This window comes from Furipterus horrens, unplaced genomic scaffold (assembly GCF_987537825.1).
Source record: "Furipterus horrens unplaced genomic scaffold, mFurHor1.1.pri manual_scaffold_3, whole genome shotgun sequence".
NCBI lineage: Eukaryota > Metazoa > Chordata > Mammalia > Chiroptera > Furipteridae > Furipterus > Furipterus horrens.
Window position 1 is genome coordinate 108,515,399 of NW_028327173.1, and position 21,962 is coordinate 108,537,360.

Sequence of the window (21,962 nt, forward strand, 5' to 3'; positions counted from 1 at the left end):
TGCGGGGCGGGGCCGCGTGCGCGGGGTCGGAGGCGCGCGGGCCGGAGCCGACTAAGGACCCGGTGCCGGTGGGTGGTGGCTTCTCCGAGTGTAACCAGGACATTGAGAGTTGGTGGCGCAGGCGTCCGGGACAGAGACTGAGGCGGCGACAGCGGTGGAGGCAGCGGTCCAACGCGCTCCCTGGGCGGGGTGCGGCGGGGGATGTGCCTGCCCAGGCCGGGTGGAGTCTCTCTGACAGGGCGGGGGATGCGCAGCAGCCGCTCGCCAGGACCCTGAGGCTGCTGGGCCCACCCTCCCGGAATCTTCCGACCCTTGCTGGCCTTGGCCTCTGCTCTCTCCTCCGGCCTCACCCTGGGGCCGAGGGGGGAGGCGGCTTCCGCCATAGAGTAGGGGCTGTGGTGGCCACCAAGGCGAAGCCCGAGGTAAGACCCGCCCTAGCCGCCCAGCGGCCGCGCCGTCCGGCCCGGTCCACGTCTCAGTCTCGCTTTTGGGCTCCAGCGGGGCAGCTCCACGAGCGGGTCTGCCCTGGAGCAGACTCCAGATCACTGCCCGAGGTCCCCATTAGACCCCTCATCGTATCTCCATTGGCCAGACACCATTCCGGCCCTCCATTCGTCCCAGCGGTTGTCACGGGCCCCCGACCCCCAGCACACCCCCTTAGAACCCTCCTCGGACTTTTAGGAGTCTTCATGGAGCCTCCAGACTCCGTTACATCCTCCCGTGAGCTTACTGGATCACAGTTCCTCCGAGACCCAGTCACCGCTGCCCCTAACCCATTGCGACCCCAGCTCCAAGGCAGATCCATTGCTGTCCTTCCTCTTTCCCAGCAGACCTTCCCCTTCCAGGTCGCTCACCCCCAAACCAACTAGATCTTTACCTGCTTAACTGGGCTTTCAGATGATCTCTTTCGTGATGCTCTTACTTCCCAGGAGATCTGGTGTCAGCCCCTCTTTAGACACCCCGCCCTCTCCCCACTCCTCCCACAGACCTCGTCTTAGCCAGACCTTGTAATCTTTTTTCCAGGTTGTAATCCTTTCTTCGGTTGAAAGGATTTCGCCAGGAAATGGGGAAGGGACATGTGCTTAGCCTAGTGTATCCTCCCTAGTTGGGCTTAAGGAGGACCAGCTGAAACCCACGTCTGAAGGGTTTAATCTGGTGGCCATGGAAGGCGGGGATAGGGAAGCCTGTGGAAGTCCAGGGCAGGGGTGTGTGCTGTTGTAAGGTCACAGCCTGCTTCTCATCTTGTCTTATGTAGAACGAATGAGATCGTCCAGATCTGATCTTTTAGGAATATCTGTAAGGGTTAAATCACATACCACAAATTGGATGTATAATAACTGTGTCTCCATGTAGTAGCATTTGCTTCATCTTGCAGATTTTACAGGTCTTTTTGGACTGGTTTTGAAGGATACTGGGGAGGTTTTTTTTTTTTTTTTTTTTGATGTTTTTGAATTTGCTGGAAAAGTAAGATTTGTAGCTTTCCTTAATTCTTAAAGATTTAATGTCAGTTTAATAAATTTCTGCTCCTTGGTACTGCTGTCTTGCTTTTCCAAGGATCAAGTACGATTTTCATGCAATGTTCATTGGTGTCATTATCAACAGCCTTCTCAGCAGTAGTAAAATATTGAATAAAATGTTTGTTGAAGTTGAACTCCTGAACTGTCAAGAAGAAAATGTAACACCAAATGATCAATGCATAATTTTAACGTTATAGGGATGAAGTATAGAGAGAGGTTTTTGTAGTCAGTACATTAAAAATATTTTTTGTGCAACTGAGGAGGGGAAAAATCAAATTAAAAACTATAGGTAATAAATAGACATAATATAAAAGTCAGCCTTGGCTGGTGTGGCTCAGTGGACTGAGTGCCAGCCTGCAAACAAAAGGGTCACGGGTTCAATTCCCAGTCAGGGCACAGGCCTGGGCTGTGGGCTAGGTCCCTTGTTGGGGGCATGCAGGAAGCAACCACACATTTATGTTTCTCTCCCTCTTTCTCCCTCCTTTTCCCTCTCTCTAAAAATAAATAAATAAAATCTTAAAAAGAAAAGTCAAAGGGGTTAAAAGAATATGCAGTAAAAAGTTTCTCCAAGTACCCATTTTCAGTCTTTAGAGACAACCACCACTTACATATTGGTGTATGCCCTTGCTGTGATATTTCTAGCATATAAGTCTACACATTATTATTCTTAAAACACAGTAAAGCATACTGTACACTGTGTTTATAGGTTTTTATCCCCACTTAATAATAAATCCTAGAGATCATTCAACCACAGTACATATGGTGATGCCTTATTTACTGGCTGGATGGTAGTGTTCCATTTTGGTGGTCTTGAGGTAGTTTGAGTTTTTGCTTCCACAAACAGTGCTGCATGCTTTTCATTTAAATGTATCAGCTTTATATGTATGCTTTAAGTATATTTCAGGATTTGAAAACATTTTCTGATGATTTTTTTATGCTGAAGCTACAAAAAATAAATTTCATTGATCTGCTGAACTTCCATGGAGTGACTAGCTTTGATGGTGATTATATAATATTTATCAGATATGTTATGGAAAGATTAAAAGTAGGGGACTGAATTGCATTTTTAAAAGGTCATTATGGCTGCGGTGAGGAGAGTGGATTTAAGTGTAGATTAAGGCTAAAGTCAGGAATATCAGGAGGGCAATCCAGGCAAATGATGGTAGTGGGTCTGGATTTGGGTACTGACAGACAAGATTTGGGACTAGGGAGAGGTTCATAGAAGACGAGATCTGGGTTCTAGTTTGTACCTTTCACTGAGGTGATGATCCATATGAGGAAGGAGTATTTTTTATTTTGTAAAGAAGAATCCAATTTGTGACATGTTGAGTTTGATTATACCTTTGTCAGATGTAGATGGCCAGTAGGCAGCTGGATTTGAGGCTTGAGGCCTTTATCAAGTTCTGAGTGCATAGTAGTAGATTTTGGGGGAAAAGGGTATAGATGAGAGGAGAAAAGACTGTAGGACATAAACCCAACATTTACAGTACAGGTAAAGTTGAATGTCTGAGCTAGTAAATTATGTGATTAAGTTTTTTAAAAGAATAGTTTTATAGTTTAAGTATCAGTAGTGAGGTTATTATAGTTTTAAGTATCAGTAGTGAGGTTCACTGTCTAATGTGACTTTTTAACATCTTTTCCCCCCTTTGTTAACATTAGTGGTTTATAATTCATGAGGGAAACTTAGATTTTTGTCTCTTAATTTAGAAATTCATTTTAAAGTAGATTTTTTTTTACATTTGATTTCTTAAGTTTTATTTTTCAATTACAGTTGACATTCAGTATTATTTTATATTAGTTTCTGCTGTACGGCATAGTGGTTAGACAATCGTATCATTTACAAAGTGATCCCCCCGATAAGTCTAGTATCCACCTGGCGCCACACAGAGTTATTACAATATTATTGACATTATTCCCTATGCTGTATTTCACATCTCCTTGACCATTTTGTAACTACCCATTTGTACTTAATCCCTTCACCCTTTTCACTAATCCCTCCAGCCTTTCTCCCTTCTGGCAACTGTCAGTTCTCTATCTATGAGACTTGCTTTGTTTTGTTTGTTTATTTTGCTTTTTATATTCTGCTTAAAAGTGACATCATTTGGTGTTTGTCTTTCTCTGCCTGACTTATTTCACTCCTCTAGATCTATCCATACTGTCACAAATGGTAAGGTTTCATTCTTTTTTATGATGAGGTAATATTCCATTGTGTATATGTACTGCCACTTATTTATCCACATCTTGGCTATGGTAAATAATGCTGCAGTGAACATAGGAGTGCATATATCTTTTCAAAGTAGTGTCTGGGGTTTCTTTGAATATATATGTCTAGAAGTGAAATTGCTGGGTCATAAGGCAGTTTCATTTAAAAATTTTTTGAGGACTCTCCATCCTGTTTCACATCATGGCTGTGCCACTCTGCATTCCCACCAATAGTGCAGGAGGGTTCCCTTTTCTCCACATCCTCGCCAGCATTTGTTTGTTGATTTCTTGATGATAGCCATTCTGATGGGTGTGACGTTACATTTTCATTATAGTTTTAATTTGCATTTCTCTGAAGATTAGTAACGTAGAGCATCTTTTCATTAAACTTAGTTTTTTTTTTTTTTAGTAAAAGTAAAATCTCACTAGGAATTAGTAATATAAACTCCATCTTTCCTGATCATTTGGATTATACTGTTATAGAAGTTTGTTTAGTCTTCACAGAGAAGTGCGGGAGGTTTGAAATGTGGTTTATTAAGAATATTAAGTTTTTAGTTTGCATAATTTTTAGTTATGTTAATTTAAAATAAATATTAGTCAAAGAGTTTTTTGTCATGTTTTAAAACCATAACACCAACTTAATGTATATATTCTTAAGTCTGGAACTGCTGTTCAGGACTCTTGCCTCTACTCTAGACCTCTATAATCACTGCTAATGGACATCTCCACTTGGACTCACAGTTAAACAGCACTTCAAACATGTACAATATAAAACTCTTGTTTGCCTTTTTTTGCCCCCAGAAAGGTGAGTAAGGGAGACAAACTGCAACAAAATTTTTTCTTTTGATTTCCTATCCTGATGAACAGCACCATTTTTTCCTCATGAAGCCTTCAGGGACCTGGAAATTGTCTTTCACTACCAATATCACCTAGGTCCTGTGCCTTCTCCCTCATGATATTTCATACCATTCCTAATTGCTGTAATTGTTGTCTCTACTTAATTTTAACCCAAAATATCTGGTGGACTTTTGTAAAGCTTTCTAAGTGGTTGTCTTGCCTTCTGTCTTCTGACAGTTGTTATGCCATATTCTTCAATTCACCTCATTGCTACCAGAGGAAGTAACTCTATTCTAAAATGCTCATTTAGTTGGGCTTTTTCAGTTGCAAAGAAGAGACTGGTTACCTTAAGTAGTGGAGTGCTTATTGAAATGAAACCCAGGAAACAAGGGAACCCAGGAAAAGTTAAACAATTTGGTCTCAAGAAGAACAGGAGCTTAATAAGCAAAACTAGAAGCAGGGAAAGACAGATTTGACTCTGCTCTATTTACTGTTTACTTTGCTACCCTTTCTACTTCTTTTTGGCCTGTTTTCTTCTCTCGGCTCCAATTCCGCCCCCTGCCCCCCAATCCCATAGCTCCCATTTATTCCTAATTTCTGCCTTCTTATAACCACTGTATCTCTTCCATGCTAGCATCTTGCCTCCTAACTGCTTTTTTTTTTAACTTGAGCTCCTGTTGTTAACTTCTTTCTTCCTAGGATTTTCTGGGTTGAATTTCCAAGAAACAATCTCTTTGACTCAGCTTTTCTCATAGACTGCTACCAAGCCTGTGTACTTTGGTCATGTGACCACTCACCATTTAGTGTTGGCCGTGTGTTTATTTGCACATATGGGAGTGGAGCAAGATCATAATGGTGAAAAGCATGGGGCAGTGTACAGGCTAATTTCTCACAAAATGGGATTGCAAGCATGGCAGGCACCATAATTGAAATTTATAGTAGAAATACAAATCTAATCATGTCCTTTTGGCTGCTGAAAGATCTTCAGTGTTTTCTCATTGCTTTCAGGATAAAGTTTAGACTGTAGCATGGCGTGTATATGAGATCCTTAATGATCTGGACTTTCCTTCCTTGCTGTCTTCCTTAAATTCTTTGGTTCACTTTTAATGAATGTAGGCTTCCTCTTCTTTCTTTTCATTCTCTGTTCTCTTTCCTGTCTTTCCCTTCCCCCTTTCTTTGCTTGTTTAGCTCCTGTCTGAACTTTAGGACTCACTGTATCTTCAGTAAGCTCTTCCATGTTAAGTTAGGTGCCACTCCTGTGTGCTCCTGTACACAGTGCTTTACTTCTGTCATAGCTCTAATAAAATTCCTGGTTACTCGATTTTCTTCATTGTCTTTAACTTTTTTGGTATCAGTATAATATAATTAAGCAAATTTTTAGACTGAGGATTTAAAAAATATATAAGATTTTTATAAATTATACATAAAAGTACACAGATCATAAATGTACAGCTCAGTGAATTTTTACCAAGTGAGCACACCAATGTAACCAACACCCACATCAAGATACAGAATAGCCCTGACCAATGTGGCTCAGTGGGTTGGGTGTCGTCTCGCAAAATGAAAGGTTACTGGTTTGATTCCTGGTCAGGGCACATGCCTGGGTTGGGTTGCAGGTTCAGTCCCTTGTCAGGGCACGTATGGCAGGCAGTCAATCGATGTTTTCCTCTTATATCGATGTTTCTCTCCCTCTCTTTCTCCCTCCCCCTCTCTCTAAAATTAAAAATAAAAAAAAGATACAGAATATTACAACTCTACAGGCCACCTCATAACCTCTTCTAGACATTAAACCAGTTCAAAGATGATTTAATTTTAAATGAGAAAACTCTTTAACATAAAGATTTCTCTACATATTTTATGTGTACCCTTTGACATACAAGAGACATAGGTATTGCAATTTTGCTCCTATGGAAAGAACCTACATAATTTCCATTATGTTATAGAAATGTAATTTTGGTATACTTTTATGCAGTAGACAAATTAAAAAATATACTAACATCCTAATAATTCAATTGTGGGATATTTGTTATTTAAGTAGATTTTCTTATTAGTTTAGTATTTTAGAGTGTCAGAAAAGAATGTGATCAAAGAATATTTTCTGAAGATAGCCTATTCATTTTGACTGGAGAATATGCTTGAGATGAGTAAACATGTAAAACATGGTTGATCTTTCGTTTTTTTTTTTTTTAAGATTTTATTTTACTTATTTATTTTTAGAGAGAGAGGAAGGGAGGGAGAAAGAGAGGAAGAGAAACATCAATGTGTGGTTGCTTCTTGTGCGCCCCCAACTGGGGACCTGGCATGCAACCCAGGCATGTGCATCTGACTGGGAATCGAAGCTGGGACACTTTGGTTCGCAGATGCGTGCTCAGTCCACTGAGTCACACCAGCCAGGGGGTCTTTGTGTTTTAATTTGAATTACATTGCTAGTGTATTTTGGCAGTGGGATCATCCAGTGGGAAACTGGAGTATAATTTTATGTGTCCAGTGAGGAAAGGACTAAATGTCCTATGTCATAGATATACAGCTGGCTTGCTGAGAATTGCTCTTTTTGCAACTAGCAATAATTTTAGATTGTACTTTTTCTTAGTTTTGATTTATTAAATTTAAATTAAAAATTTTCAATTACAGTTTACTTTCACTATTATTTTGTATTGGTGTCAGGTATGTAGCATAGTGGTTAAATAACTTTGTATTTTCAAAGTGTTCCCACTTGGCAACCTACGTAGTTATGGCAATATTATTGATTTTATTATGCTGTACTTGACAGTTTTGACTTTTCAACTTTAAGATTATATAGCTCTTTGATTATGGATGTACTTTTGAAATATAGTTTTTCCTTAGATGGATTTTGCTGTGCGTAAATATTGATATTATTAAGGCCAATTAATTGGAAAGCATATGGACTTTCAAACCTGGATTTCCAATAGACCATGATCCAATTTCCAGCCTCATTACTTGTGAGCTGTCATTTGTGGGCAAGTCACTTTTATTTACCTCACAAGATAATGATTAAAGCACTTTCTGCAAAGCACTAAGCACATAGTTGTTATTCAATAAGTATCCCTTTTCCTCCTTGAATATGTCTTATTTCTTGATATGTTTAAGTATGAGATCAAGAACTTAGAGTTTCATTATGTGATATTTAGAATAAATGACTAATCAAAGTTTATTGCTAACAGAAGTAACTCTTAGAAGGATCACAGCTAGCTAGCTGTCTTTCTAGTGTAACCACATTTTTCAATTCAAAAAATTTCAAAGAAATGCTTTTTTCAGTGTCTTAGTATATAATATTAATGGATGTCAGAATGTATTTTGATTCATTGTGAGATATTATAACAAAATGTTCTGTTTACCAGTGACAAACATTCCTTAAATCATTGATAGATTGTAATGCTATTGCTGTTTGTAGTGTGTAAGTATTTGTTTGAAATCTGTTTACTTATATTGATCAGGTGATAGTGGGCTGAGTAATCTCTGGATTTTTTTATGTAAGGTTGAAAGGTCTTCAGATGACTGTGTGGATATGTGTTTATAAATGATTTTTAACTCCTATTTTTTCTCACATACTTTGCACCTCTGCTTTCTTTTAATTCTCTTTCTGTCACCCCCCTGCAGTTTTATAATTAAAAAACTTAGAAAATGTTGGAAAGTTGAACGAATAGAACAAATAATATTGCTATATTTGCCATCTAGGTTCAGAAGTTAACAGTATGCCATCCATATCTTTATGGATCTCTAGGTATATGTTTTTGATATACTTGCACTGAACCTTTTTAAACATTTTTATTTATTATTTTTATAAGAGATTTTATTTTTAGAGAGAGGGGAAGGGAGAGAGAAAAAGAGGGAGAGAAACATCGATGTGAGAGAAACATTGATCTATAGCCTCTCACATATCACCAACCGGGGACCTGGCCCGAAACCTAGGCATGTGCTTTGACCTGGAATCAAACACGCAACCATTCCCATTTCGGGTGACGCCCAATCGAGCCTCGCTGACCAGGGTGAACCTGTTTTTTTAATCCCTTCACTTTTTTCACCCAGCCCCCATGAAATTAACCTCAGAATACTTTAGCATATGATGCCTAAGAAAATAGATACTCTCTGTATCACCACAGTGCCATTACTAATACCAAAGAAAAAAACAATAATTCCATAATAACCTTTCATGTTTACTCTATATTTAAATATTCCCAATTGTACCACAAAACGATTTTTTAAAACCAGAATTCAGTCAAGATTTGGCATTACATTTGATTATATTTTTAGTTTCTTTTAATCAAGTAAAAGTTCCTTTCTCCACTCCCCTTTTTTATGATACTGAAATTTGTTTTGCAAGGCCAGATCTTGTACAATACAATGATCTGTTTTCTAAGAGTTATCTGATTGTTTCTTTGTGATTTGCTTAACTTGGTCCTTTGTTCTCTGTATGTCCTGTAAAATGGAGGTTACATTTTAAAGGCTTGATTAGATCCATGTTAAAAAGTTTTGGCAAGAATACTTCATAGGTGATGTTATATTTCAGTGTTATATATTATGGGAGATACATAGTGTCACTATTATGATTTCAGTTTTACGAGGTTTAAAGTGGTGTTTGTTATGTCTTACATTGTAAAAGCATATATTTTCTTCCTGTGATCATCAAGTACAGTAATCTATTGGGGTGATACTTTTTTTACCATACCTTGGTACCATTCCATTCTTCAATATGTTTTACCTAATAGTTTTAGCATCCTTTGTTGAGCCTTAGACAAATCAGTTATTTAACTAAAGGTTGAAAACTGGTGATTTTTCTAACTCTGTAATTTATTTACATTTATTAGCTGTAGTTTTTCAGTTAATAAGACCTTTACGTATAACCGTCATCAACTGGAAGTGAACTACAGTTTCTCCGAAAATGGCAAAATAAGTAAATGCTTAATTCTTTTCCACCTAATTTTCAGAGTGAGGAGTTGGTCTAAGAGTCATCTACAATGGTGACAAGTGAGTTTTTTATGGTCTCAAATTTTTATTGGTCTCAGATTTTTATTTGTTGTATAATATTACAAGTTGTTATAGACATTGTTCTTTTTTTTTTACTTTTTCTTTTTTTAGACATTGTTCTTTTTGATGTTCAAATTGTTTGAAATTGGACATTGGGAACCCCTTCAAGCTGTCTCCTGAGTTCTTTTTGCATAAACCCATTATTAGTATTTGAGTGATTTCCTTATTTTTGCATACAAGATAATCTTGGCTCACCATGACTTTGCTGCCTAAGACTGGAATCAGCAATTTCTCCATTGAGCTCTGTCTCCTTATGGTTTTTAGAAACCAATATCTGGATGCTAAGTGTGCTCTTTGTTATGGGGCTGTCATTGCTTTTAGGCCTGTTAAGGAGGGAAGAAAAGCATAAGGTCATACTGATAATTTTACATCAAATTCAACATTGCAGGTTTCTTTCTTTATCTTTTATAAGTTACTTTAGTTTTAATCTACTTTACATTGAAAATCTTAGTTTTTATTAACATTGGTATATGTAATTTTTGTTTACCTAAAGTAGTTTCAAAATAAACTACTCAGTAAAGTTTGAGACTTTTTTTTTTTCATGTGTCTTTGGAATGTATGCCACTAAAGATATACTTATTGTTAGTACTGTATTCAGAAGTTATTTAAATATCCTGACCGGCATGGTTCAGTTGGTGGAGTATCCTCCTACAAAGCAAAAGGTTGCTGGTTTGATTCCTCTTCAGGGCATGTGCCTGGATTGCTTTTAGGCCCCTGGTTGGGGCACGTATGAGAGGTAACCAATCGATCTTTCTCTTCCCCTTTTTCTCCCTCCTGTCCCCTCTCTTGAAAAATAAATAAAATCTTTAAAAAAAGTTAATTAATCATTTTTTCAGTGTAATTTTTTGCAATTTGATTGTAGTTAGGTCCATTTATTTTTCATTTTAGGGTTTGCTTCCCCTGTTTTTTGATTTAATGTTGCCCTTTGAATATATAAACCACATTGTTTAAAAGGACAAACCAGATGAAAAGCTATATGTAGAAACCTCATTTTCACTCTCATCCCTTCTACTGTTTTCTCCTTACTTCCCTATAAGTAAACATTTTATAAGTTTCTGATCAATCATTCCAGTATTTTTCTTTCTTTAAAAATAAGATGTATGTTTATGTGTGTATTCTTTCATACACCAAAGGTAACATACTATATATGCTTTTCTATACCTCTTCTCTCTCTCTCTGTTTCTTTCTCTCTCTTTTTCACTTAACAGTGTATTCTGGGTAGTACTCCATATTGGTTTATAGAGCTCTTGGTACACACAGATTTTTCTCATTCTTTTTTATGGAGGCATAATATCTGTTGTGTTGATATAACATAATTTTACTAATAGTCTGAATCTGATGTATATTTATGCTCAATCTTTTGAACTGTATTACATGTGGAATAAATTAATTAAAAAATAAAGTTTCTTCTTCAAGTAATTTAGAATGAGGTGATTTGTTCCAGAGAGACTTATAGTCTGAGGGGACTTCGTTGTTGTGTTTTTTGATGTTGTTATTGTTGGTAAAAGAATGTCAGGAGAAACAAGATGTATTTTGAGACATAGGCAACTTTTTTTGCCCCTAAATATTAGGTTATTGATATCAACAAATATTAATGTGTTAATTCTTTCATGTACCAGGGTCAGAGGGTCAGAACGCAATTTACCTGCAGTCTTTCCACAAGTCTTTCCTTGAATTACAGTATTCCCTCACTTATCGCGGATATTATGTTCTAGTTCCCCCTGCGATAGGTGAAAATCTGTGAAGTAGGAACCTTACACTTATTTTAGTATTTCTATATATTTTAAGGCTTTATAAACCCTTCCCACACACTTATAAACCGTTCCCAGTCCCTTATTAACCTTTCCCACTCCCTTATTAACCTTTTTCACACTTTTATAAACACTACTTATGTTCTTAAACATATTCTAACTCTTAAACCTATGTAACTTTAACAATGTATGTATTCAGTACCGCAAAATCCTCAATATAGTGAAAAATCCGCGATAAATAATATAATATTTTTAAAAATCCCACAATACAGTGAGTCCGCGATAAGTGAACCGCGATATAGAGAGGGACTACTATATTGGAAATAAAAGCTTAATGACCTGGGTGTTGTCATGTAAGGATAATTCAAGTTCTGTTCTCACTTCTTTTCCCTACCTTTCCCTCTCCTTAACTTTAGCTTTTCTTTTTCATCTCTACTGCCTTAACTCTCTCAGATTGTATAGGATTCTAGACATTCACTGGACAGCTCCTTAGAATCTAGTAAGGCAGATAAGATGTGTAGTATGAGTGTTATGAGTAAGAGATCAGGAATGCTATAAAGGGAGAGGGAAGGATACCTGTCGGGATACAAGGAATTTGAGCTCTGGGCTTGTGAAACGGAAATTAGAGGTTAGGGAACCCAACCATTGAGATCTGAATTGTCTTTTACTGTAGTGATTGAAAGGAATTTGTTTCTGTAAGAATGAAGTCCGCTCAGAAGGCTATTAAGGTGCGGAGAGCAGGAAAAAAGTTTATTGGGGGATCAGCAAGCAGGGAGGGAGCCTTGCCATGGGCAGTCAGGACTCTGAGCTTAGCAAGTGGGGTGATCAGGACTCTGTTGTGGGTGATCAGGACTCCGCCTTTCTAGGGGAGAAGGGGCTTTTATAGAGAGAGAGCAGAGACGGGGACTTTTTGCCTTGTTAGGGGTCTGGCCTTCTGGCAGCTGCGGCTGTGACGGGCTGATCAAAGTAGAACGTGATTTTGTTTATTTTCAATTTGAAGCACCGTTATCTCCCAGGCAGCTGCAGATGGGGAGTGGGGTGGGGCATGGGAACTGGGGATGTCAGTCTAGCCTTTTTGTTTTAATAAAAAGAGCTGAGGGGTGGGGAGTTTTTGGGGGGGCAGGGTGGTTTTGTGTGCCAGAGACCGGATGGGAGAGGGGTTCATTGAATCTCTCTTCTATAATGACTTCCTGCTGAGTTAGGGCAATGGGAGGGGTTGAGTGCCGGCTTGGGGTCGGGTTTGCCACGGGTTGATATCTGAAAGAGTATGTTATGGACGGTAGAGGCTGTCATGGATTGGACCGGGTTTTTTTGAATAAAGTTAACTAACTGTTTGAGGAAGCAAGAGCCAAGGTTGAGGAATAATAGGAGAAGCAGTGGGGTTATGAGAGGCACTAGGATCACTTTGAAGGGAGAGTAGAAGTATGAGAGGAAGGTTGCGAACCAGGATTTTCCATATGCCTGTTCCCTAGTTTGGGCAATAATGTTAATGTATTTTTTAAGTTTTTGTAAATTTTTTCTATTGTGCCTGTATTGTTAATGTCAAAACAGCAAGTTTTGTTTAGCATGGCGCAGGTTTCGCCTGCTTCAGCTGTGAGGATGTCTAGGGCCCTCCTGTTTTGGAGAACTATGTCTGCTAGGCTGTTTATGGATTCCTGCTGTTTTTCTAAGGGCTTGGAGGCTGGCATTCCAAGTTTCTTGAAGGGATAAAGAGAGATTTAGTACTGATTTCTGTAATTGGGGTATTCCTGTGAACCAGAAGAAACCTCTATATATGGAACGCCCTATTCCTGGTTGTTCAAGGGTAGGGTTGCTGTATGCATGTCTGCCAAACTCAGACCACTGCCGGTCTCATTTGTGTCGGAGGTGGGACAAGAGGGAGGTCTTGAGGAAGGAGCCGAGGTTGGGGATTGCCTTGGAAGTGGCCATTAGCTCGTTCTGTCTTCCCTGATGACTGGGGTCGGTATGGGATGTGGAGCCGCCACTTGATGTTTGGTTCCTGAGGCACTTGCTGGGATATTTGTGAAAGAAAGGGAAGGCCATTATCTGTCTGAAGAGAGGAGGGTTTGGGCAATGGGGTAGGACTAGAAAGGAATGGATGAATGCCTGATGCTCAGTCAGACAGGTTAGGGGAGGGGTACTTGGGGGATGGGTCGCTTTGCCATCTATTCCTACAACCGATATGGCAGAGGGAGTTAGGAGCCCTGAAAATTTGGGCAGGACAGAATACATGGCTTCCATATTAAGGATAAAAGAGACAAGCTTACCTGCCACCAATATGTTTACCTTGGGTTTTGCAGCTGTGTTGATGAGAGGTGGGGCTACTGAACCCAGGCCCGTCAGGCCCGGTGAAAAGTCCGAGGAGGTCTGGGACTGAGAGGCCTGTGTCCAGCTCCACTGCAGGGGTAGGCAGTCCAGTCCCCCAGTTAGAAGCCGTTGGACAGTTACGCTTCCAGTGACCTATCTTTTGACAGAGAGGGCAGGGACCTGGAGGAGGTAAGTGGGGGTTTGGACAGAGCTTTGCCCAATGTCCCTCCTGACCACACCGGAAACAGGAGCCTGGAGGCTGTCTGATGGTGGAGGCTTTGCCCTTATGCTCATTTTGTTCCTTGGAGGAGTTTTCCAGGGCATTAGCTAGCAGAAGATACCGCTTATCTTCCCATTCCTTTCACTCCTTTTCCCTCTCCTTTTCTTTTTGTTCCTGTTTGTCTTGCTGGTTGTTGAACACTCAGAAGGTGACCTGAATAAGTTCGCTTTGGGGAGGTCTTGGGGCCGCCTCTAATTTTTGGAGCTTTTTTTGAATGTCTGGGGCCGATTGAGTAATGAAGTGGGTGTGTAAAAAGAGGTGTCCCTCAGGCGAAGTGGGGTCTAGATTGGTGTATTTTTGGATGGATTCTGTGAGTCTTGTTAAGAAGGCAGCTGGATTTTCACTAGGACTCTGGGTGACTGCGAGAGTTTTGTCATAGTTGACAGCTTTAAAGCCCGATTTGCGCATCCCAGCAAGGAGACACGCAAGAAAGTGGGACATTTTGTGAAGGTCAGGGGAATTTATCTGATAATCCCAATGAGAGGGGGTTGTGGGGACTGCTGCCGACCCAACGGGATAGTCAGCGTCTGCAGGTCTTTCGGTATGTAACTCATCAGCATAAGTTGTGGCAGCCTTCCAGATACAATTTTTCTCTTTGGAGGTTGTGGTAGAAATAAGGATGGTGGTAACGTCCTGGTAAGTAAGGTCATAGGACTAGGTTAAGTATCTGAACTCTGATGAACGAGTGGGGTCCTTGGAGAAAGAACCGAGACGCTGCTCAGTTTGGGAAAGATCAGCTAAATTGAAGGGGATGTGTACTTGTGTGACGTTGTCTCTACCAGCAACCTTGTGGAGGGGATAGAGACCAGAAGGGCGAGGCTGATTGGAGGGGGAGGGAGCCGGGGAAGAGGCAGTACGGATGGGTCTGCGGGATTGGGCGTGGGGAGGAGGAGGTCCGGGGTCTTGGGGGGCTGGAGACTGTGGGGAGTCAGGTGGCTGGGGTTCTGAAGGGGGCGAGGGGGCATCCGGTGCAGGGTCATAGAGAGGTGGGTGGTCAGTGGGATTGAAGGTGTCCGAAGAAGGAGGAGGAGTTAAAGGGAGTGCAGAGGGTCGAGAGGAAGGCTGTTTTTCCCGGGCAAGGAGAATTTGGTGGGTAGTGAGCTGTTCGCAGAGAGAGTGTTTGCTCCGAAGGGTCCAGAAAGCCTGAGCATAGGGAATTTCTGACCACTTGCCCAACTGTCGGAGAAAGCTGTCGAGGTCTGTGAGAACTCTGAAGTCAAGTGTGCCATTTTCGGGCCACCGACTCTGGTTATGCAGAGGATATTGGGGCCACGCGACAGTGGACAGAAAGACGGGCCTTGACTTCTCCATTTAGTTGGAGAGGTCTGAGATTACAGACTAAACACCCAAGAGGGGTATCTTTGGGTGGGAGAGACTGACTGATTCCCATGGCGGTGGTTAGGGTTAATGTGAGTCTGAGAAAGAAGAGAAGAGTGAATCCAAGCTAATGTTCCTGGCTCTGCAATCTGTTGAGATGAGTGTCCCTGTTTTGACTAGAGAGTGGAGAAGCTAAGGCCTAGAGGAGAGGCACTGAGCCGTTCTGGGTGTCCCCAGGAGTCGTCAGGCCTGGGAGAGTGGGTCCAGATTGACCGGAGAAGTCAGGTGACTCCGGGAGTGGTTCTGACTGAACGCTCAGATTTAGGGCCGCACTGCCCAGAGCGGTCTCATATAGACCAGGAAACTGAGTCACCAGAGGAGACAAAGGCAAGGATTCACCTGCGAATCAGATGACTGGTGTTGACTGAGAGTAAATGGCGGTTGGGGAAGGCGTCGGAGGAAAAAGGAGGCAGATGGGGTTAGCAATCCAGAGTGGAAGCTTGAGCTGCCCACTCATGGAGATCTGAGAGACTCCGGGTCCAAGGATTGGGGCGGGCTCGGGGCTGAGTCTGACTGGGGAGTCCCTGTCAAGCTGGTGTCCCAGTCCTGGGTTTTGGCACCAAAATGTAAGAATGGATTCGTTCAGAAGGCCATTAAGACGTGGTGAGCAGCAAAAAAGTTTATTGGGGGAATCAGCAAGAGGGGGTGGGGAGACTTGCCATGGGCGGTCAGGACTCCAGCTTAGCAAGCGAGGTGATCAGGACTCCGCCTTTCTAGGGGAGAAGGGGTTTCTTTTATAGGGGAGAGCATAGAGGGGGATTTTTTGTGAACCTTGTTAAAGGTCTGGTCTTCTGGCAGCTGCGGGTGCGACGGGCTGATCAAAGTAGAACACGGTTTTGTTTATTTTTTTGTTTGAAGCACCCTGTTATCTTCCAGGCAGTTGCAGGCAGGGGACTTCCAGCCCTGAAACATCGTTTTCTTCTAGGCAGCTGCAGGCGGAGGGTGGGGGATGGGGATGGGGGGTGGTATTGGAACCGGGGATGTCAGTTTCATTTATTGAACAAAATATTTGGTTGTTTACCATGAGCAACTTGTTTTGGTGGGCACTTTGGAAAATACAGCATATGTGTAATTATAGTAACAAAAAAAATGCATACTAGGTACCAAGCTATATAGGTTATCGCATTAAATTATCATAGCAGTCATATGCAGTTTTTACGTCTCCTTTTTACTCATATATATATGTGAGAGAGAATTAAAAATGTGCAGTTTAAAGAAAATTGTCAGGGCACATGCCTGGGTTGCAGGCCAGGTTCCTGCTTGGGGGCGTATGAGAGGTAACCACACATTGATGTTTCCTTTCCTCTTTCTCTCTCCTTCCCCGCTCTCTAAAAATAAATAAAATCTTAAAAAAAAATAAAAGAAAATTATGGTTATTTATGTTGTCCAGGCCAACAAACCAGAATTGCTTCCCCCTTACCTCTGCATCCCCTTGCCCTTGTCAGCATATCCCCCTCTGTGGAGGTAGCTATATTCTTGACCTCTGACTATCATTTTCTTTGCTTCATAATTTTAAATTCCTTATTATATATTTTTAAACAATATAATTTTTCTTCTTTTTGAGTTTCATGTAAATATTTTGTGTGATTTCAAAAATTTAATTCAGCATTTGTGGAGTTCCAGATTGTTATAGTTAGCCATAATAGTTCATTAGATTTCATTTTGGTAAAGTATTTCATTGTGTGATTATATTACAGTTTACTCATTCTAGTTTTGATGGACATTTGAATTGATTTCAATTTCTTGCTGTTATACAATTAGGTAGTGAGTGATCTTGTACTTGTTTCATGTTTGGAAGTATGCAAATGTTTCTCTAGGATTCCTAGGAATGGAATTGCTGGGCTGCAAGGTATGCATATATTAAATTTGATAATAGCAAAGTGTTTTTCAAAATTATTTCAATTTATATTTCTGCCAACACAATGTATAACAGTTCCTATTGCTATGCTTTCTCAGTATTCGGTATTGTCAGGACTAATTGTTGCCAATATGAAGGTATGTATCTCACGATTTTAATTTGCATTTCCATGATTACTAGTGAAATTGAGCATCTTTTCACAGTCATTAAATTTTTTCTTAATACTCTGTCTGTTCAACTTGGTTGTCCAGTTTTTTTCCTTCGGGGTGTTCTGTACTTTTCTTACTGATTTTTAGAAATTCTATATGTGTTTTGGATACTGGTCGTTCAGTTATACCTGTTACAAGTATCTTCTGTTTTAGGATTATTTCACTTTCTATGGTGCCTATTGACTAACAGAATTTCTCAGTTTTAATGTAGTTTTTGGAATCTTTTTAAAGAAACCCTTTCTTACGGTGAGATAAAGAGACATTCTCTTTATTTTCTAAGAGCTTTTAAGTTTTAACCTTTCACAAATTTGGTCTTTACCTGACATAGATCTTGTGGATAGTGTGAGGTCCAGTTTCATCCTGCCTCATTTCAGATGGGTACTTCAGTGTCCCAGTATCGATTTTGAAAAGTTCATCTTTTGTTCTGATCTGCAATGCCACATATATTTAGTATTCTTATTTGTGTAGTTCTTGCTCCTTTGGTCCAGTTGGTCTGTTTGTTTATTCCTTTACTAGTACCACCGTCTGCTTCAAGTTTTGCAAGTTATGATATATGATAAGGGAAGTCTTTTCACTTTGTGTTGCTCTTTAAGAGAGTCTTTGCTGTTTTTGCCCTATTGCACTTTCACGTACATATTTTAGAATTACTGTGTCAGATTCTACAGAAAGAACCCAAATAATCCAATGTAAAAAGGCAGTATTTGGGATTTTTCTTGAGATTTAGTTGATTCTAGATTAATTTGGGGAGAACTGACATTTTTCCAACATTGAGTGTTCCAATCTATGAACATGAATATCTTTCCATTTCTGTAATGATTCATTATGTCTCATTTTTTTCAGTAGAGGTTTTGTTCTTATTTGTTAGATTTATCATTGAGCACTTCATAGTTTATGAGGCAGTTGTAAGTAGTGATATCTTTAAAAGATTATTTTCTAATTGTTGCTCATATATAGAGACATAAAAGTTACCAACTTACATTGTTAAATTATAGAATTATTAAGAGGTTATTTGTATTTTTCCTGTTTTTGTATTCATAATTATGTCATATTCAGATAACAGTTTTGTTTCTTGTTTCTAATTCTTATACCTTTTATTATTTTTTCTTGTTTTGTCTATGCTACCTGGTATCTGCAGTATAATGTTGATAGAAGTAGATTGGGGTCATCCTTGTCTTGTTTTTGATCTCAAAGGAAAATGTTCAGCACTTTTCCATTAAGTAATCTTTAGGTTTTTGTAGATAGTTTTTATTGATTAAAGAAGTTTCCTTCCATTCCTAGTTTGTTGATTCTTTTAGAGACATTAACAAACATTGAGTTTTTATGGCTTTCTTAAATGTTTGATTATATTAATTGACCTTCTGATTATTATCAGATTTATCTTTGCTTTTCTGGTATATTCCTAACTTGATTATATTATACTTAAGTATATTATACTTGTGTTATATTGCTGGAGTTTATTTGCTATATTTGGTTTGGAATTTTTGCATTCAAGTTCAGGAATAAGATTAGTTTATGATTTTTCTTTCTTGTATGGCCCCTGCCAGATTTTTTGGTTTCAGAGTTATGCCAGCCTTATAAAGAGAGTTGGGAAGAATTTATTTAAGATTGGATTATTTATTTCTTGAGTATTTGGGAAAACTTGCTGGTGGTAAAGGCAGCGTGGCTTTGTGGGGAAGATATTTTTATTAGAGTCATTACTTTTTTAAAAAATAGAGCCATTCAGGTTTTCTGTGTCTTGAGTAAGTTTTGCTAAGTTATATAGTACTTTTTAGGACTCCTTTCAATTTCATCTAAATTAAAAAATTCTCTCAATCATTGTAACATTTTGCATCATTGGTAGTTTTTGCCCCCTTTTTTATTCCTAGTACTTTTTCTTTTTCTCCTTATCTTGACAGAGGTTTGCCAATTTATAGTTTTTACAAAGACCCAACTTCTGACTTTTTTGGCACTTCCTATTGTATATTTTCTTTTTATTTCTCATTTCTTTTATTTCTTTTTACCAAGGTATATTTTGCTATTCTTTTTCTATCTTCTTGAAGAGACAGTTTCCTAATGTTTGTTTTTTTTCCGTTATACCCATTTAGAGTGATACATTTTCCTATAAAGTATTGCTTTAGCTGCATCTCACAAGTTTTGAAATGTATTTTTGTTCCACTTTAGTTCAAAATATTTAAAAAAATATTTAATTATTTTTTAAAATAATTTATATGTTTATTTATTTATTTTTAGAGAGAGGGGAAAGGAGAAAGAGAGGGAGAGAAACATCACTGTGTGGTTGCCTCTCACTCGCGCCCCCACTGGTGACCTGATGTGCAACCTAGTCATGTGCCCTGACTGGGAATTGAACCAGTGACACTTGGCTGGCAGGCAGTACAAAATATTTTTAATTTACGTATTTGTCACGTGGATTATTTGGAACTATATTTTTAAATTTACATCTGTATGAGCATTTTCTATTATGTTAATTATTTATTGTGGCATTACAAGTTAAACCCAAAACTTAGTGGGTCATTGTTTACAATTTTTGTGGGTCTGGAGTTCAGGAGTGGTTCAGCGTGGCAGTTCTGCTTCGGTTCCTTTACATATGGATTTTTCCATGGAGCACTTTAAATGCTGTTACGGTATGACCACTAGAATTCCTGAGGGAGAAAGCGCCAGGTAGAAACCATGCTGCTATTTGCTGTTTATGACCTACTCTCAGAAATCACTCAGCCTCATTTCGTTGCATTGTTTTGGTCTAGACCAGCAATTTTTAATACGTGTGCTTCAAGAATTTTTAAAACATGCAATACCTGACTATTTAGAAAGTAGATTGTCAAATGAAAAAAATGACAACAACCAATATAACAATAGCCATCCAGTGTGAATGAATCAAAATTATACCTTTTTTTTTGTGTGTGATATCAGCTAAAATGTGTTTTTTTGGTGTGCCACAGAATTTTACTAATTAGTATCTGTGTGCATAAGACAAAAAGTTTGAAAAAATCACTGGTCTAGATAGTTATAAAGGCCCATCCAAGTTCAAGGGAGAGAGAACTTAGGGAAAAGTATCAGTGTCACATTGTAGAAAGGTGTGTGGAATGGTATATAGATTGGTGTGAAAGATACCATTTGTTATTTTTAGTTATCTTTTTGTTACTGGTTTCAGTTTGTTTTCAAAGAAAATGATGATATGACTTTAGTGTTCTTTTTTTGTTTTTCGGGATCTCTGATTTACATATGTATTAGATTTTTTTATTACATGTTTCTTAACCTTGTTTTTGATTATTTTTGTTCACTATAGGTGATTTTTTAAGATGTTTTTTAAATTCACAAATTTCTCTTCAACTATTCCACTTTATTTTAAATTTTAATCATTGTGTTTTACAATTTTACAAATTCTTTCCAGTTCATTTTCAAATCTTCCACGTAATTTTTTTGGTTCTTGTCCCTTTCAGATATTTTAAGGCTTGTTTATTTCTTTAACATTGGTAAACAGTTATTTTATATTTTGTGTATGATCATTTCCTATATCTGAAATTTTTGCCTATTTATTTCTATCCTTTCATGGTGCTTTGTTTTCTTCTGGCTTGTTCTAAGTAATGCCTTTTCTTGGGACATTATTTGTTACATTTGCACACGTATCTTCTAGATGTCTATAACCTGTTTTTTTTTTTTTTTTAAATCCTTACCTGAGGACACGTTTTCACTGCTTTTAGAGAAAGGGAAGGAAGAGGAGAGAGAGAGAGAAAAAAAAAATGTGACAGAGAAACATTAATTGGTTGCCTCCCTTATGCCCCAAAGCAGGATTAAACCTGCAGCCTAGGTATGTGCCCTGACCAAGGGTGGGGGTGAGGGGGTTGTCGAACCAGCATCCCTTCAGTCCGGGAGAGGGAGAGGGAGAGGGAGAAGGAGAGGGAGAGGGAGAGGGAGGGAAGAGTAGGGTAGAGTAGTAGTAGCGGAGGTTGTGGTGTGTGTGTGTCTTGTGGCCTGTAACTGCCTGTTTTCATAAGGTCAGAAGTTAAGAATGGTTTTTACGTTCTTTTAAATATATTTTTAGGGATTTTATTTATTTTTAGAAAGAGGGGAAGGGAGGGAGAAAGGGAGAGAAACATCAATGTGTGGTTGCCTCTTGCGCACCCCTAACTGGGGACCTGGCCTCCAACCCAGGCATGTGCCCTGACTGGGAATTGAATCTGCAACCCTTTGGTTTGCAGGCTGGTACTCAATCCACTGAGCCACACTAGCCAATTGGAGAATAGGGATAATATTTTGTGACATGAAACTCAAGTTTTAGTACCCATAAATAGTTTTATTGGAATATTTATTTGTTTCTGTATTATCTGTGGCTCTTTTCATGCTACAGTGACAGAGTTGAGTGGTTACAACAGAGATCATATAGCCTCCAAACTCTGAAGTATTTTTGTCTGGCCCTTTATAGAAAAAGTAGTAACTTGTCAGGATTTCCCTTTTTTTCTTGACAGCTCAGTGCCAAAGTTAACTTTCCTCACAGTTCTCAGGGGATAGGTTAAAATGGATCACATTTGCTTTGATTCATTTCATGGGTTCCAGTTGTATGGTATAGGGTTTCCTGTGAGA

At 39.1% G+C, this 21,962-nt stretch overlaps 1 protein-coding gene across 1 annotated transcript in view; it reads left to right on the forward strand.

Annotated features, from left to right (window-relative positions):
* The first annotated feature begins 5 nt into the window (after positions 1-5).
* Positions 6-21,962, forward strand: part of MYO9A (myosin IXA) — a 309,544-nt gene continuing 287,587 nt past the window's right edge. Inside the window, exon 1 of the mRNA XM_090270072.1 lies at positions 6-422. The gene's annotated coding sequence lies outside the window, so the exon portion shown is untranslated. The remainder of the gene's footprint in view (positions 423-21,962) is intronic.